This window comes from Psammomys obesus, unplaced genomic scaffold (genome assembly GCF_907164565.1).
Source record: "Psammomys obesus unplaced genomic scaffold, mPsaObe1.curated_primary_1811, whole genome shotgun sequence".
Lineage (NCBI taxonomy): Eukaryota > Metazoa > Chordata > Mammalia > Rodentia > Muridae > Psammomys > Psammomys obesus.
In genome coordinates, this window is record NW_026585644.1 from 3,687,924 (window position 1) to 3,706,754 (window position 18,831).

The following is an 18,831-nucleotide window of genomic DNA, read 5'->3' on the forward strand; positions in this document are numbered from 1 at the left end:
AGGAAGGAAGGAAGGAAGGAAGGAAGGAAGGAAGGAAGGAAGGAAGGGAAAGAAAGAGAGAGAAAAAGAGAGAGAGAAAGAAAGAAAGAGAGAAAGAAAGAAAGAAAGAAAGAAAGAGAGAGAGAGAAAGAAAGAAAGAAAGAGAGAGAGAAAGAGAGAAAGAAAGAGAGAGAGAAAGAAAGAAAGAGAGAAAGAGAGAGAAAGAAAGAGAGAGAGAAAGAAAGAAAGAGAGAAAGAGAGAGAAAGAGAGAAATAAAAGAGAGAAAGAGAGAAAGAGAGAAAGAAAGAAAGAGAGAGAAAGAAAGAAAGAGAGAAAGAAAGAAAGAGAGAAAGAAAGAGAAAGAGAGAGAGAGAAAGAAAGAAAGAGAGAGAGAAAGAAAGAAAGAAAGAAAGAGAGAGAAAGAAAGAGAAAGAAAGAAAGAAAGAAAGAGAGAGAGGAAGGAAAGAAGGAAGGAAGAAAGAAAGAAAGGAAAAGACCTTAGGCATATAAACAACTTTTAATTTAGTCCTCTCTAAAATAGTAACCTGGTATCCATTTTACACGTTATCTTTTTTTTTCACGTTATCTTTTTTATTTAATAATCTATCTTGAAGTCTACTCCAGCTCGGAATATTAACTGCCTTCATTTGACTATTACTACATATGCCAGTAAACCTGAGTCAATTTACTGACCAGCTTCCCTAAAAATGGAGATCTGTTTCTAATTAATACCAAGAATAACAGGACAAGAAAGATGGCTCAGAAATTAAGAGCACTGTCTGCTCTTGCAAAGGACCCAGCTTTGAGTCTCAGCACACACACGGTGGCTCACAACCATCTGCAACTCTAGTTCCAAAGCATTTGCCGTTCCTGTCTGGCCCAGGCCAGCACTGCATGCACATGCATGCAGGCAAAACATATAAAATAAAATTAAATAAAAAGAACACCCTTAAATATGTACTATTTCACAGGAGCAGATCTTTCGGATACATTCTGGTACAAGAACCAAGCAGTAGGTGCACTTTGTTTTGTTAACTCTTTCAACTAAGAGGGTAACACAGATCCTCAGGCCCCATTAGCAATGTTGGCACAGCCTACATCCCTAACCCTTGATAAACTGTGTCCTCAAAATCTGTTTCTTTATAGATTAGCTGTCAGAAGTAGTCTTATTGACATTGTACTTTAAAATTCTCTTATTATGAGCTGTTCATATTTATCACATAATCACTGGGCTTTTCTCCTAATCACCTGCTACTTTCATAAAGTTGTAAAATAGGGCCTTTTTTTTTTCTTTTTTCCTTTTTCAATGCAACACTTTCCATGGTTAAGTTCTAACTTCCTTTACTGGTTTCTGACCATCTATCACCTTCTTACCCAGTCACCAGAAGGAAAACAATCAGTTGGCTAATGAATTAGCTCCCTAACTGGCACCCTTCCCATCAGCCCCGCAATGCTCCGCCTGTGCTATCCACCTCTCGGGTCAACCTTCCTAACACTGGCCACATGGGCCTCCAGTCAAAAGTTCTCCAAGGAGCCCCTTGGTTACCGCTTCCCAGGTGCTTAAGGTCTCCTAAGGCTTCGCTATTTACCAGCAACTGCGGCTGACATTAACATTATGTGTTCCTCAAAACTCCTCATCACAGGGAGAAGGCTTACTCACTGATCTTACACTGAGAAAGAAAGGCACTCCCCTGTGTCTTTTATTCAAACAATGTTATTTTGAACATTTCTTTATTTTTTCAAAAGTTAACTGAAGTTGGTATTTCTGCTGCCATCCCCATCACTCAAGATCCACCTTTATTCAACAGCACCTGGCGAGGCCAGACAAAATTGCAGAGTCATAAAATTAAGGAAATACAATGGTTTTTATGGACAGGAGACTATGACTGGGGAAACTGAGACGTTTTAGATTTTTTTAAAAAGATAAAACAAAGACCAAAGTAACAAGAAAATATTGCCTTTAAGTTAGTCTGGCTGATGTACAACGTGTGGATACTGAAGTGAAAAGAGAAAAAGCCAGAGGTCAAGTTAGGGAGGAGGAGGTCAACCCAATTCAAGCTAGTTTTTATGGTAACTTAAGGGAAACCAGAAGCAACAGAACCATTTCAAGTGGGGGAGTGAGCTGGTCAGAAGGAATCTTACAAAAACTACTGACCACAATCTTGAACTTAAGCAGCATACAAATGTCCAGATCAAATATCAGATCTATTCTTGCCTATTCAATGAATCATTTTTAACCACTACAGAATAAAATTCTGCACAAAGGTAGAAGAGAGCAATGTCTTTTTCTACTTGTCTGAGGGCATGAAACAATTAGTTTCCATTCAACTTATTTTTTTCTACTTTTATTCATTTTACACATACAAGTGTTTTGTCTGCATGTATGTCTGTGTACCACATGCATGCCTGGTGCCGACAGGTCACAACATGGCACTGGATCCCCTGAGACTGGAGCTATAAATGGCTATGACTGCCATGTAGGTACAGAGATTTGAACTCAGGTCCTCTGGAAGAGCAGCCAGTGCTCTTAACAGCCAACTCACTTCTCAAGCCCTCCATTCAACTTTGAACAGTCTAACCAACTTACAGATAAGCCTACTAACAATACAAAATCATAGCTGGCTGTCATTTTTTCATTCTTGTGAAAGCCAAGATGAGCCACAGGAAGAAGCAGGTGGATCTCTATGAGTCTGAGGTCAGCCTGGCTTAACCCAGCTAGTTCTTGGCCAGCCAGATACACAGTGAGAGTACCACAGAGGGAAAAAAATTAAAAGAAACCAAGACGACACATAAGCCTTCAACTGGCACCATTTACTCAAGAGTTTTACTCTGATTTCCCCATTTTACATAAGAGTCAAATTCCTTTTGACTGTCCTCAGGTCCTGGTATTAAACATCCATGAAGAGTTCATGAAATATTAGCATCACTGATTTTCTTCAAATTTTGCCAGAGAACCCAGCTGTAGAGATGAAATATTATTTCAAATTTTAGCTCCTAGGTCCTTTCTCTACAGTGACTTTCTTTGGCTGCTACAAAGAAAAATTTTATCAAATAAATGTGTTCAAAAGTGAAAACTTGTTTAACTCTGTGCCTCTCTAGACATGCGTCAAATTATCTTCTCCCATCCTCAGCATGGTGTGAGGTAACACCATCAATTGTTTGCATCTTTTATTTGCTGGTGACAGTTTCTTTTGGATTGCCAATGTCTAGCATAAAAGTTAGCGATTGAATATTCTGGTATCTTTTGCCATAAGATGTCCATCATTCTATCTGTAAACCTGTGATATATTCTGAAATAAAAAAAAAAAACTTCAAATTAGTAGATATATACAAGCTGACATTCAATGTAATAGAAATACCAACGGTGCTAATGAGAGAGGCTGTTTACTCGCTTATCTGGAACGCCTGTGCATTCTCAGACTGGAAAGCATAAAGTTGTGTCTAACTTAAGACATTTTGTCACTGATCAGTCTAAGCAGAGGGACATTTTGATTGAAACCAGAAATGTGTTTACTGTGTTCCTTGCCTGAGGAGTTCAACTTCACAAGGTAATTTTTATCACCTTCCTCAGAATCTCTCTACCTGACTTGACTTTACCCTTGTGATTTCAGCTACACAGAGACTGCTCATAAGGACTTTAGAACCCAGCCTTTTCCTTCCAGAGCAGAAAATGATGGGTCTCTGAGTTGACTCAGAATGCAGCAATATAATTCATGTTCTTGAAAAGAAAGCTAACATCTCAAGCTGACAAGAGGGTAATAAATATGATTAGGAGCCAAGCACACAAGCAAAATATTCCAAAGCCTCTCACAAGAAGACTCAAGCAGGTTTAACCAGGGAGATATACACAGGAATGAATGCAGGCTCGTTTTCCTCACATATCACTAAAGAACCATCCTTTTGGCTTTTAAAAAATCATTTATCTATAAAACGAAGGAAACGTTTTCTTTTTTAAAAAAGATTTATTAATTTTACATGTACGAGTGTTTGGCTACATGTACGTCTGCATACCAGAAAATGAATCAGATCCCATGGAGTAGTTACAGATGATTGTGAGCCACAATGTGGGTGCTGGGAACGGAATCCAGAACCTCTGGAGGAACAGCAAACGCTTGGAAACACTGAGCCATCTCTCAGTCCCAGTTAGGCACATTTCTTTATCACAAATTAAAAACACAAATTTAAAAAGCTCTAACGTGAAGATGGAGTTGAGAAAGAGCTGCTGCAGCAATGCAGAGCTAGAGGGTGTCTCAGAACCCAGGCCACTCTGTGGGGTCTCAGATGGCGCTGAGGATGACGACAACAACAACACATTTAACACCCATTTTAAGCTTTATTTAAAGAATGTTTACAGTATTAACTGTAGACAGTCATATATAGCGGAGACCTCAAATAACCTGCTGTACTGTTGAGATCACAGGACGTCAAACTGGTTGATAACGGTTTCACACGCACTGTTCTGAGAGGTCTCACTGCTGGTGCAGGAGGCTGGGCGTGTGGGAGGGAGGGAAACACAGGAAACCAATGCACCACCCGTTAACTTTCCTCTATGGCTCAGCAGTTAAGGACACTTCTCACTCTCACTGAGGACCAAGGTTCGGTTCCCAGCATCTATATGGTAGCTCACAACCATCCATAATTCCAGTTCCAAGGGATCTAACATTCTCTTTTGACTTCCAAGAGCACCAGGTATGCATGTGGTATAAAGACATACTTGTAGGGAAAACGCTCATATACAGAAGATAAAATAAGGGTCTGGACAGATGGCTCAGCAGTTAAGAGCACAGGCTGCTCTTCCACAGGTCCTCAGTTCAAGTCCCAGCACTCACATGGTGGCTCACAACTATCTGTAATGGAATCTGATTTCCTCTTTTGGTGTGCTTAAAAACAGAGCACTCATATACATAAAATAAATAATTATCAAAAATTGAAAACAAAATGTTTTTAAAAGCAACAGCAGCAATCTTTATTTTTACCTCCCTGGCCCCGTTAGCACCACGTACAGCACTGGGCACAGGAAGGTACCCAGGCATCCATCTGATGCTGCAAGGACCTCCTCTGCACACACCAGTGCTTCCTGTCATGCATCCTGTGCCCCTCTACTCTGCCCACTTCCAAAGACAGGGAGGAAGCTGGGTGTGGAGATGTGGAAGACAGGCTGGTCATGGTGAAGGCAGAGAAGAATTCCTAGAGCAAAAAAATCAGGAAAATCTGCCAGAATAAAGGAGAGAAAGAATCCGAAATTGCTGAGTTTGTTATTGCTGCACAAGGTAGGAAATTCATGCAGAGAAAACACGTATGTGATAACATTACAAACCCTTCCCATCTTTGGATATACATTTCCATCTTTGCTGAACTGAACTTTGTCAGAACTGCAACTCAATGGCAACTGTCTTTACAATACGTCCTCAAGCTACAAAACAATTTTTACAAAAGTGACCATAACCGGTATAGTAAAAAAAAAAAAAGTGTCAAAATGTCAGTACAAATACCTATTTCAGAAAAAAAATGGAAAACTGCAAAGATTACATTTTTGTGATTTATTACATGGAAGAAAGTTGTACACTTTTATCTCCCGGGTATTCTTGGTTGAAAAAGTCAAACTGTGGCACAGTTTCAATATAAGCACAGGACCACTGAGATCCTCAAAGTCACACAGGAATGGCCGCCAATGCATGTGGGTTTGCTTGTTTAGCGTAGGAGGCCAGGCTGCGCAGTCTAAACCCCTGGATTATTCAAGAAAGGCAAAAGACTCCACTAGCAAAACAGGGATCTATGAAGGACAGGCTTGATGGTGAACCTGACAGAAGCCGCCGCCACCGTCACTTCCAGCTGGGCCAAATACCCCTCTTTCTCTGATTCAGTGGAATTGGAGAGCAGCAGTCTGCAGTTGTTCAGTGAATATTGCTTAAGAAAACATGACATCCAAAGCCTGGGATAAAGTGTGCTGGAGGAGCACACTGAAAGAGAGTAAGATGCTGCCCCTACTTTAACAAGTTTCCAGTCTATGGGGCTGGAGATATGGCTCAGATGGTAGAACCTTTGCCTAGCATGCTCAAAGCCTGAATCCCAGGCATGACGGAAGGCCAACAATGGAGACCTAGAAGCATGAGGAATAAAAGACAGGAAACCTTGTCTTTAAAGTTAGTTTTTTAAAAATCTACAAATATACCCCAAGAAAAAGAGAAAAAAAAAATGCCAAGAGAGGACAAAAAAAAAAAAAAAAAAAAAGATTTTTCAAAGAGACAGACCCTCGCAAATAATATTTAAGTTAAAACTTGGGTGACCAATCAGTCCCTGCTATCATTACTGTTACCTTTGGTTTTCTCCAATTCAATATATCGCTTTTACACCAACAGAAGAGAAAAACTTGATTAAAAACTTGTTGTTCTAACTTATCATTAGAAGGAGATATTTCTTATAGAAACAATACAGGAGATAAAAATAGAATATAAAATAATTGGAGGAAGAGAAGCAGGGGAAATAGCAAGAGGAGGAAGAACACAAAAGAGTTGTAAAGTTAATATGACACAAAGCAAGATAATTTCATTCAGCCTATAATTTACTGGTCAAATGAAACAGTCTCCCTTCTGCTGCATTTACATGCTGTTTTTTTGATTTATAAAGGACTTGCACATAAATTCTTATGTGAACCTCAGTGCAATGCTATGCCACGCTGGGGCTGTTAACCTCTCATACAGCCAAACCCCAAGATGCTCTCTTGCCTTATTCCCATGTGGAACTTCTCTTTCTTGCAGCACAGCTGGACTATAAAGCCAACAGAATATCTAAAATGGTGAGTCAGTAATAAAAGCAACTACCCTTTCCATGGTGGTGTCTTGACTCTTGCGCTGGAGGAAGCCTGCTCCCCTGTATGAGGACAGCCCCATGGAACTTGCCAACACTAACCTGCCAGCCATATGTGCAGGTCATCTTGGAAATAACTCAGGCTCAGCCAGCCTCTGATAATTTAGCTCCAGCTGGTACCTGAGAGCAATTCCATGAGACACTCGGGGAGACTTAGATCAGTTATGACAAAAACATGACTACTGTTTCAGCCACTGAGTTTCTCACATGTGATAAAGCAATAGAAAAGAAATTCACCACCTAAGAGAAACCAAACTGGAACGGAGCTAGAAACTTCCTCCTTCCTAACAAGCTTTCCTAGGGTCAGAAGTTGCTAAGCAGGATGCTAGGAGAGACAACGTATCAACATTCTTTTCCAACTGTGATACCAGGAACTACAAGCCAACCTACCAACAAGAGGCGCCCACTGGTTTAACAGTGGCACAACCGCAATGAGAGTAACCAATCAGTTTTGAACTAATCTTGAAGCCCAATCCACAGGAAGGACTACATGCCTGATACTATGAAGCTGTCAAAAACCCAGGGCTGGGAGGTCACAGGCCTAGGAAACTCACTATTGTGCTTAATTAAATGACAAACTACATTCTAAATTCTTATGTTTATACCCATATACAAGTGCTACACTCATCCTTAATCAAAGCAGTAAGCTGTGGTAAAAATTAGTGAATCAAGAAATAAATGTGAGAAAGAGCCTAGAGGGAAGAAGAGGGTATGACAGGAGTGATAGCCAGACAAGGGGTGGAGAGAGTCAATATAATGTACTATACATGTGTATGAAATTGACAGCAATCAAGCCTAATAAAAAATAATAGTTTAACGTGGTGAGTGTTCAGTATGGAACAGACAAAAATGAAAGGAAAAATTCACCAATCTACATGAATGGTATACAATGCTGGCATTTGTGCTGGCTAGATTTATGTCAACTACACACAAACTACAGTCATCTTTGAAGAGGAGACCTCAAATTAAGAAAATGCCTACCGGCCAGATGTGGTGTCACCCTGTTATCTCAGCACTTGGGTCGAGAAAGAAGAGGCAGGTGGATCTCTGAGTTTGAGGGCAAGTCTAGGACAGGCAGGACTACACAGAGAGGATACACAGCCAAGGCTACCCTGCCTCAAAATAATAATAATAATAATAATAATAATGATAAAGCAAAGGCCCATAAGACAGGACTATAGGGCAGCCAGTAAAGATTTTCTCACTGAGTTAAGGGGGAAGGGGAACAATGACCCTACCTGTTGTGGGTGGGGCCATCCCTGGTCTGCTGGTCTTCCCGGTTCTGTAAGAAAGCAGGCTGAGCAAGCCATGTGGAGCAAGCCAATAAGCAGCATCCCTCCATGACCTCTGCATCCTATGTTTCCTGCCTCCAGAATCCTTCCCTGTTTGAGTTCTTGTTCTGATTTCCTTCAATGATGAACACTGCTATGGAAGTGTAAGCTAAATAAACCCTTTCCTCTTCATGTTTCTTTGGCTGTGGTGTTTCACCACAGCAATAGTAAGTAACCCTAAGAAAATATTTAAGGTAGTCTTTAAAAAAAAAAAAAAAATGGTCTCAATGGAGGACTTAAAACCCAGGCTCAGGTGTAGCCCATCGACTCAGTCTACAAGTGGGTTCCCTAGAAATGGGAACAAGGACTGTCTCTGACATGATCTCAGTGGCTGGTTCTTTGATCACCTCCCGCTGAGCAGGGAGCAACCTTACCAGGCCACAGAGGAAGACAATGCAGCCAGTCCTCATGAGACCTAATAGGCTAGGGTCAGATGGAAGGGGAGGAGGACCTCCCCTATCAGTGGACTAGGGAAGGGACATGGGAGAAGAGAGAGGGAGGGTAGGACTGGGAGGGGATGAGGAAGGGGGCCATAGCAGGGACACAAATGGAATAAATTGTAATAAATGATAATAATAAAATATAAAAATGGTCTCAATGAGCAAAATGTGGAATTCAAATAAGACATAAAATTTTGATTTTTATGTCTTAACACATTTCACTTGTTACAATATGTATATTACTAGAAATTGTTAACAAAGCTCATTTTAATTAATAAGTTATATTCCTTCTAAAAAAAAGAAGAAATCTAAAGCATCTCAATTTTACACATGCCATGGCTCAGGAAGCCTAAGTTCCTATCATGGAGGTGCAAACAGGGGAGGAGGAGAGGACAAGGAAAAGGAGGAGGAGAGGTGAGGAGAAGAAAAGGAAGAAGAGGAAATGACAAGGAAGAGGAAGAATCAGGCATTCTGTAACACCAGTGAAGAAGTGGGCAGACACAAGCTGGTTTCCATTCACAAAAAAGCATGATGTCTGGGATGCATACAACTTTGCTTCCACATTTTCCTTTCTATGGTTCCTTCCTCTCAGCATGAACTCTCTCTTGTATATAAAATAAAAAAAGCATTGGCTCATTCTTGAGAACACAAGAACGCCTGGGGAACGCTCAGATAGTACAGCCAGCATCCTCTCGTGAGGCCATTTCCTTTCTTTGGTTGCATGCCCTGAAGCAGGACCGCTGGCTTCAAAAGTAGTTCTATTTTTAATTTCTATAGAACCTCCTGTTGTTTCAAAAATAGCTGTACAATAGTCCCATTTTTCCACACCTTCTGCCAATACTGTCTCTTACCTAAGTAGCAATCCTAACTGATGTGCAGATATGGAAACAACCTAAGCATCTGCTGACATAGAAATAGATACAGAAAGTGCAGTGTAGAAATACAATGAAATACTATATTATTCGGTGTTTTTTGGGTTTTTGGCTTTGTTTTTTTGTTTTTGTTTTTTTTTTTTTTTTTTTGGAGAGGAGAGAGAAGGGTACTATGCAGAATATACCTATAACCCCAGCACTCAGGAGGCTGAGGCAAAATGATCATGAGTTTAAAGGTTAGGCCACATAGCAAGACCCTGTTCTCAAAAAACAAAGAGAAAGAAAGACAGACAGACAGAAAGAAAGAAAAGGAAAAAAAAAAAAAAAAAGAAATTGAAACTTCTGTCGTTTGCCATAATATGGTTTAATCTGGGTTAAGTGAAATAAGCCAGAAACAGGAAAAAAAAAAAAAAGTGCTCTGTAATGCAGGATCTCATTTATATGTGGAATCTTATAAAAATACAGAAGCAGAACAGTGTTAACACAGGAGCAGGATACAAATGGGGAGCTATGTAGGTCAAAGAACATTAAGTAGCAGTTAACTAGTATAAATAAGTCTAGACATCCAGCATTCATCCGAAGGGCACTGCATGGTTCTGGGGATTTTCGCTCCAACAGTAAATGTTACAGGTCTCTCGACCTCTCTGACCACTCCTTTTTAGCATCCTTCCATCTTTATTGGCCTGACCATCAGCTTCAGCACTCTATAAGGCTTATCAAACTCGACTGTTTTTCTTTTTCTGTAACCCTAGATTTCTTCTGAACATTTTCATACTTTCCTGGGCCTTCAACTCCTTCCTATCCACCTGATAATACTTCAAAAAGCTTTCTCTGGCTTCCTCGGGCTCCTGTGCCATCCAAGACCACTGTGCATGTTACCTTCTAAGCACCTTCAGCTCAGCAGTGACATACCCACGGTCCTTTAACACGACACTCAAAAGAGTGCATTTCATCATCCACTGCAGGCAGACCTCCATGAGTTCAAGGCCAGCCTTATCTACATAGTGAGTTGTAGGACAGCCAGGGATACAGTGAGACTTTAAGCTCAAGAAAACAAAGCCAATAGTCACTCACGAAAGAGACCGGCAAAAACATGGCTCTTTCTGTGATTCCTACTCACTCCGCCCCCACCCCCCAAATGTCACTGAGCTGTGTCCTTAGACTGAGCAGAAAACTGGCCCCTTCCTCTATCAGCTCACTACTGCTCCCCTCCTCAGCAACCACTACCAAGTCCCAGGTCCTATGGGAAGCTCCTTACTGGAGCTGCAGCCCTGGCTATCGGCTTAGTCTGAACGTAGGCGGGAATAACCTCTGTCCTTTTGGTCATGACCTGGAAGTAAATGAAATCGCTAGTACTCAACAATCCGCTTCCCGGCAGCCACTGTACTTTATAAACACCAGATCTCATGGCAACTGCGTGTAATTATCCCATCTTACAGATGAGGAACTGTGCCCAAGATCTCGCAGCCCACTCTCACATCCGATAGGACAGGCCTCCAGCATCTGTCCATGGCCCTCAACGTCAAAGTGGAAGGGGAGTTTCAGCCACGTCGGATTATCAGAATACAGCCTTCTCCATACTACTACTGCACATGTCAGGTAGACCACCTTTTAAAATGTGATTCACAACCCCAGAGCTACACCAAAAAAAAAAAAAAAAAAAATCGGGAATGGGGCCGGTGACACAACACCAAGGGACAGGACGGCTCACACAAACACAAAAGACGAAAACAAAAATCTTAGCAGTAGTAAAAGGTTTCTGAGTGCCCAGTGAGCAAAAGCTAATTCAAAGCCTGATGCATAATGATCTGAAGGCTGGCCTGGCGGCGCTCACCAGGAGACCCCGCCTGCACAGGGGCCGCACCGCACAGCACACAAGGCTGCACACCACAGCTCACCTCCGAGACCCCGAGTCATCGCTGCAGCGTCTGTTCTCACACGCAAAGATCTCTGCTCTCATAGAAACACAAAAGCTTCCGTTTAATTCTTGGTTTTCCAGACAGGGTTCCTCTAGGTGGCCCTGACTGTCCTGGAACAGGCTCTGTAACCAGGATGGCCTCAACCTCACAGAGATCTGCCTGGCTCTGCCTGTTGCGTGCTGGGATTAAGGTGTGTACCACCATAGCCAGGCCATAGCTTCATTAAGGAAAACAAAAGCTTTAGATTTCCTAACCATCATTCCTAAGTAACAAATCAGTGGCTCTTAGCTTGCATTATGTTAAATAGCTGGGTTTTTGTTTCTTGACAAGGTTTCTCTGTTGTCTTGTAACTCGCTATGCAGACCAGGCTAACTCAGACCTGCCTGCCTCTGCCTCCTGAATGCTGGAATTAAAGGTGAGAATCCCCACAAGCAGCTCCAGAATAGCTGATTTTAAAAAGTACTGTTTGAGTTGCTGGCTTAAATTTCATCCGAAATGATGAAACAAATTTTTGGCTTGAAATAGAATTTCCAACAATTTCTGAGATGGTCCTAAGCATATTTTTGCCTGTTTTTACTATATATTTATATAAAACATCATTCGGAATATGAACCCATTGTGAAAAATGCTGAAGATAGTTCTAAGTCCTGAAGTATCTAGTCTCCAGGCAAGATTTAATTCTGTATGCAAATAAATAAGAAAACTATTTCATTACCATGCAAACTTCTCTTCTGTGATAAATGGTGAAGGCATTCATATAACAACTATTTTTAAATAAATTGCTTTATGACTTATTATAAGTACATGTTTGATTTATATACCTACTTTACATGCCTTATACGGCATGTAAAGTAGGGTTGTTTAAAAAATTGTTAGACCAAAGGAAATGAAAAAATTTAAGACTCTCTAAGCGTACACAACATCTCTAATAGCGTATGACGGGTTTAAAGGCTTTGGTACTTTAATCTGGAAAGCCAAATGGTACTTATTATTCTTTTTCTGTAAATTCAACTGTTAACATGAAAAAAAAAAAAAAAAAGACTTGAAAATGGACTTTTTAACTCAGAGGCATAAGGCCAGCCTAGTCTATAGAGTGAGTTCCAGGACAGCCAGGGCTACACAGAAAGACCTTGTCTCAAAAACGAAAAGAAAAGGACAGAAAAGAAAAAAAAGAAAAGAAAAGAAGAGAAAAGAAGGAGGGAAAGACAGAAAGAAAACAAAATATACTTTCAAAAATATAGCAGGTTCCTTTTTTAAATTTAAAAAAAAAAAAAACTGATTTAGACCAGGCTAACCTAGAACTCAAAATTAGCCTGCTTCTGCCTCCCTGCTGCTTGGGATTATAGACATGAACCAGGATACTCAGCTTAACAGGTTTTACAATGAAGTTTTTCTTTCTCTAAGAATATTTTCCTCCTACAAAAACTTAGTGTAAAAATGCACCAAGATTAGGAAGTATTTTTCCGCTAACCTGTAAGAACAATGACACCATAAGACATCTGCAGGAAACGTGCTTATATGACCAGGTGCTGCCATCTGAACAGAACATCTCAGTGGGCCCTGTGGACCGCAGCCCATAATAGAAATGCCACAGACTGCAGCAGTGCAGCTGACATGCTCATAATCTGACAAAATGTACTCCTCAGCAAAGCGAAGCCAGATGTCTGGCGTGAAGTCAGATGTCAGTGGACTTGTCTTTCTCGGCTCCAAATGCAGCATTAGACACACTAAATACACAGCTTAGCTGTATATCAGAGCCACAACTTGGCAAAATCATGACAGCCTGGTCATGAGGCATCAGTGTGTATATTATAATCCTTATAAACCAAAGATGTTTCTGAAATAGAAATCCTAACTTTGAGCTGTCAGCTAAATGTGGTCTGTCTCACTTTGCAAATGGTGTCAGATAGAAACCCTGTCTCTTGTTTTTCAAGCCGACAGTCCTTACAGAGGACTGATAAAGGGAAAAGGAAAATCAAGCCACAATAGATGTGAATCCTTGTTTCACAAATTCTGGGATCAGAGGCAGCAGGCTATTTACTGTGAAAATGCATAGATCAAGGAGACTTGGTGCTAATGGGAAAATGGGTTCTAGGCTGCCTGGCACTGCAAAGGAAGATCATCAGCAAATGATTGGCAGGGCTGGAGAGATGGCTCAGCTGTTAAGGGCACAGGCTGCTCTTCCCGAGGACCTGGGTTCAGTTCCCAGCACTCAGATGGCAGCTCACAACTGTCTGTAACGTCACTTACAGGGGATCCAAAATCCACAGACATGCATGCAGGCAAGACACCAATGCACACAAAATAAAAATAAGTTAAAAAAAAAAAAAAAAAAGGAAGAAAGTGAAGGGCAAGCAGAAAGAGAACAGGACAGTGAGTATGTGTGTACACCGCTTTATCTACTCTTCCTTCTTAGGTCCTCATCGTCCTGTTTAGATAGCATCAAATCAAGTGGCAGGACAGCTGTAATTGGCCCCAAGGGACAGAGCTAATACTATAAAGACTAGGATTCAAGGCTGCATCTGAGAGTACAGAAACCACGCCAGAGATGATGGCACCTTTAATCCCAGCATGCAGGAGCCTGAAGCAGGAAAACATCAGTACAAGACCACAGGACACAGTGCGATGGCATGCAGGCTGTGCCGAGGCCCTGGGGTATTGCAGTTGCTGAGTAGGAGCAAGGGCCTGGGTTTGACCTCCAGCACATCAGGGAAATAAAAGACTACAAAAGGAACAACACCGACACATGAGATTCTAGAGAGAGCCAAACTCCTGGAAGGAAGAAATTTGAAATTTTACCATGTAATGGTAACACATATACACAAGTATGCTACAGTGTGTATGTTTCATACAGATAACTATCTCAGCTACCACGTAGCTGTGGATTTAGTATCTACTTCAAAACCTTGAAAAGGTAAATACCGAAATATTAAAATCGTGGGAAACACAACTTTTTACTCTCACACTCCACTAAGAGTTAACCCTAAACAGCCTTGTTTTGATGGTGACCTGTTCGCACGCCAATAAAGAGATGGGGTTAAATGTACAGACACCTCGGCAGTCCTGCTTCAGTCTTTACCCAAGGGCACCACCCTCAGCTGTCTCCTGCTTTCTAAAATTCAGCTTTCTTACAGAACAACTGAAGTTTCTCTCACCTAGTCACTGAGCCCAAACAGCTTGTCCATTACACTGGAAAAATGACGATGACACTATGCATTATGGGAAACAACCCTCTCTAGCTACACCCGAGTTTATTTCTGACTCTACCAGAAGAGTGGAGTGGCCACACTGCCCTCACACCCTACAGGGCCGTATGCCACCAAGAGAGCAACAGAGGGAAGTTTTCACACACACACAAACACACACACACACACATAATTTCTCAGAAGCCCCACAGAAACCTGTGGGAGGCCCATCCCCAACGAAGGCCATCGCCAACAGTCACCTTCTCTCCATCCTGTTCTGTTAGTCCTGTTTATGGGATCTCTTTGTTCTTGAGACAGGCTCTCACTCTGTATTCCTGGCTGGCCTGGAACTCCCTCATATAGACCAGGCTGGCCTCGAGCTCTCAGAGATCCACCTGTCTCCGCTGGGACTGAAGGCAGGAGCCATCAGCACCAGCTGTCCAGATCCCATTTTTACCAGTGTTCACTCAACACACGATGAAAAGACATCAGAGATAGAGCCCCTCATTAACGAACAACCATGTCCTGGTTTACACGAACTACGCTTCCTCCTAACAAGAAGGCCAGTTGGTCCGGAGTACACACCAGGAGGCCACTGACAGCACCTCTGGCTTCCTTGTGGAAGCAAGCATGTGTTTACTGTTCTTGCTTGGAGCTAACCTGAATTTTTAGTGAAAGTTACCAGGGACAAAAGTAATGCTGGAGGGTTTCCAAAATGAATGGAGCTGTGTTTCATATCACCACACAGTGACTAGGGGAGCGGAGCACTGGAGAAAGTGTCAGGGAAGCACCAACGGAAGGAAGTGAGATGGCACTGAAAATCGCGGAAACCTTCCCAAGACTTCAACACAACTTCAGGAAAGCACCGGAGTGGTTGAGAGAGGACCTCCCCAAATTCTTTCTCCTATAATTCTCAAAGATCTCAAACGAATTTCAAGTATATTAAGTTGCTATTTATCTGTTATTAAGTTGTTATTTATTTGTTATTAAGTTGCCTTTATTTGCCCCTGGTGGCAGATTTTAAAACGTAAAGATCCCTGGAGAGGTAACTGCCAAGCAAAACCTAAATTATCTAGACCCTACTGTCTCGGAAAGTGATGAAGGCTACCTAGCAGGATAAGGGACCAGAGAGGAACTCTAGCATCAAAGTGCCAGGTTAAAGAGGTTCTGAAAGGAAATGAGTTTCCTGTCAAGGCACTAAGAGCTGTTAAACTTCCAGCTGACTCTAGACTTCGGAAACCTGAAGAAAGGCTTGAGCTTGGGACCAGTGACCTTTGAAGGTGGGTATCCAGTGCCTGATAAAAGTGGAATTTGGACCCAAGTTCCCTAGAGCAGTTTCCCCTCTCCAAGAGTAGAGTCCTGGCTCCTTCCGCCCCTGAGCGATACTTGATACTTACTTACCCTTTCTCCCGCTCTCCCTCGGTGAGAAGGGGTAAGTGGTAATATTGTACCCTCGCCCAATTTGGCCAAATTCCTAAAAGTGAAAAACGACAGAGACAGGTCCTTTAAAATCCCGTGGCTCAGGCGTGAGCAGCTCCCACCAGCTACCCATCACTGCAGGAGCAGCGCTCCCTCCCGGCCGCTCTGCGGTCGGCTAGGCGCCAGGATCGGGTCCGAGGTCCCTAACTGAGGGGTTCAGGAGGACGCACTGGGAGGACGGCCGCGCGGCCTCGCTGGAACACGCGCACGCACGCCTGCTCGCCGCCGCCGCCGCGCGACTAGCGGCCGAGCGCGACCCAGCGCGGCCGAGCGGCTCCCCGCCTCCCAGCTACGCCCATCTGCCCGCGGCCGAGCCGGGAGAAAAGACCCCGGGAACACGGAGGTGCTGCCCAAGCCCACCCGCTCGCCACACCGCCCCGGCCCGCCGCCCCACTCCCCGCGCACCCGCTGCGCAGCTCAGCCCAGGGAAGTCCCGGCGGCACGCCCCGCCCTCGCCGCGGCACGCCCCGCCCATCGCCGCTCCCCACGCCCCCCGCCGAGGCACGCCCCGCCCACCGACCTCCAGCCAGGCGGCAGCGAGAGGCTCCGCCCCCTACGGAAATCCCGCCCCCAGAAGGAGGGTTACGTCAGATCATTGGCAGTAGAGAACCCGCCACCAGTTACTAGTGGTAGGAGCTTTAGGTCTAAGCCCGCCGCGTATTTATGGCTAGGAGGGCCAGGAAAAGCAGCAAATCGCCGGGAGCTGTCTCCCGCTTCTCCCCTTGGTTACAGGTCGAGTACCGAGACTGGACAGCTCCTTGTGTTGTTCTAGGCTTTAGCTTTTGTCTTGCTTGCTCACGGGAAATTTCCGTTTTGCTTCTTCTAGCAAGCCAAGAGAAGAAATCCAGAACAGCTGTTTGCTTTAGAGAAATGTAAGCTTTTGCTCTAATTGTGCAAAATCTTAACTGTGCTGTTCCAACCGACAAAAACAGTGTAACAGAAAACTAAACAGACAACAAAATCAGTTTTCTTTTTTTCTACCCCCACCCCCAAGGGCGCCTATGTCTTTTCTAGCTTTATCCTTCTAGATACAGCTGAACTATCATTCTCAGGTATAAGTAGGGCACTATATAAATACAAAATGTTCTGACTCTTAGCATTCGAAATTAATTCTAAAAATAGGAGAAGGTAAGAGTCTTAAAAGGAGCCAAGTGGTGGCGGTGCACGCCTTTAATCCCAGCACAAAAGAGCCAGGTAGATCTCAGTGTGAGGCCAGCCTGATCTACAGAGCTAGTTCCTGGACAGCCAGGGCTACACAGAGAAACCCTGTCTCGAAAACAAAAAACAAAGCGGGGAGAGGGAGAGACAGAGAGAGACTTAAACAGTCTGACAATTACGGAAGTCTGCCAAAGGAAAAAAAAAAAAGGTTACTGTCCTGTCTGTACAGGACGTAGGTGCAGTTCTTAGAAGAGCTGAAATAATTACTGCACGGTAAGCCAGTGCTTCAAGACTTAATTCCAAGAGCAGGTGTTGGGGGCCACTCCTGAGGACAGAGCCTATTTGTAGGCTGGATTGGGCCCTACTAGTAGAGAAGATGCCAAACGAAATAGGTGGCTCATCAGTGAGGAACTGACAGTATGGGAGGGAACCAACGTAGGGAAGCATCAAGAGGGGATCTTGTATTGTACAGGAAAGTAAATAAGCACACAAAAACAGTTGCTAAGTGGACCTGACTTTGTCACCAAGATTACTCAAAGATATTTAAGAAGCCAAAGTAACCCACTCTGGAAATGCCAAAGCTCTGAAGTCAACGCAAAGGGGACTCAGAGGACCATGATGCTGTTCCATATGGTATTGTGCTTGTTATATGTTATATGTTTATATAGTTGTTGAGACCACAAATGAAGGACAGTACTTTGTCTCAGGATGTTAAGAGAAGGTCACACATGCATGGGGGAATATGTGGATGTCCTAGAATATGTGGGTGTCTGTCCTGGGATAGGTGGGAATTTTGTCCATTCTGTTCAGTTTTACTCTCTGTCTAAAACTGCTCTTTAAAAATAAAATTATATCTTAAGAAAGAAGCTGAGATAAAGTCTCTGGACATCCTTTATTCTGCAAGGTCATTAAACTTGAAGCTCATTAAGTTTGGCATCAATGTCATTAGAGGAACTGAATCATCCCTCCCTAACTATGATACAAACTTAAATTAGGGTTACACATCATATTAATATTTAATGGGAGAAAGTCAACTTGATGTAATTAGGCTTACAAATTGGGTCTTTTCTAAGCCCACAAATAGAAGTAGGGATAAAAACAGTTTCATCTGGTTGGGGTAACAATAAAGCTAGAGGAATGAGGATCTGCGTTCAGGAAATTGGGCATCAGAGATGGCTCCTGAGACCAGAAGATCCTGAGACTCTTGCCATGAGGGAGTTCACCTTGGGCTGTGTCCTGCTGATCTTAGCGGGTCAGAGCCAAGAATGGGGTTAATGTACAGACTGTACTGCGGAGAAGGACCTGAGTAAATCTAAAAGGCGCAAGGACAGATTAAAAAAAAGAAAAAAAAACAGTAGAGAGAGAAGATGTATACTTGTGGGGATTAACTGCGTCACAATGAGAGAGTGTAGAAATGTGAAAAGCAGAGCTGGGCAGGGTGGCCTTTTAACCTAACACGAGGGAGGCAGGGACCAGCAGATCTCTACTGGTCTACACAGAGAGCTCTGGGACAGCCAGGGCTACCCAGAGAAGCCCTGTCTCAAAGGAAGAAAGAAGGAAGGAAGGAAGGAAGGAAGGAAGGAAGGAAGGAAGGAAGGAA

The 18,831-nt window shown here is 43.0% G+C and overlaps 1 protein-coding gene across 6 annotated transcripts in view; it reads right to left on the reverse strand.

Annotated features, from left to right (window-relative positions):
- Positions 1–16,532, reverse strand: part of Immp2l (inner mitochondrial membrane peptidase subunit 2) — an 815,753-nt gene extending 799,221 nt beyond the window's left edge. For 2 of the 6 annotated variants that reach the window (XM_055624028.1, XM_055624055.1), the window contains exons 1-2: positions 16,479–16,526; positions 15,996–16,068 (exon numbers count right to left, since the gene is read on the reverse strand). The gene's annotated coding sequence lies outside the window, so the exon portion shown is untranslated. Of the gene's footprint in view, positions 1–15,991; positions 16,069–16,243; positions 16,263–16,478 lie in introns of those variants that run through there. The other 4 variants (XM_055624048.1, XM_055624043.1, XM_055624035.1 and 1 more) reach the window with 4 other exon arrangements.
- Between the last annotated feature and the right edge of the window lie 2,299 nt (positions 16,533–18,831).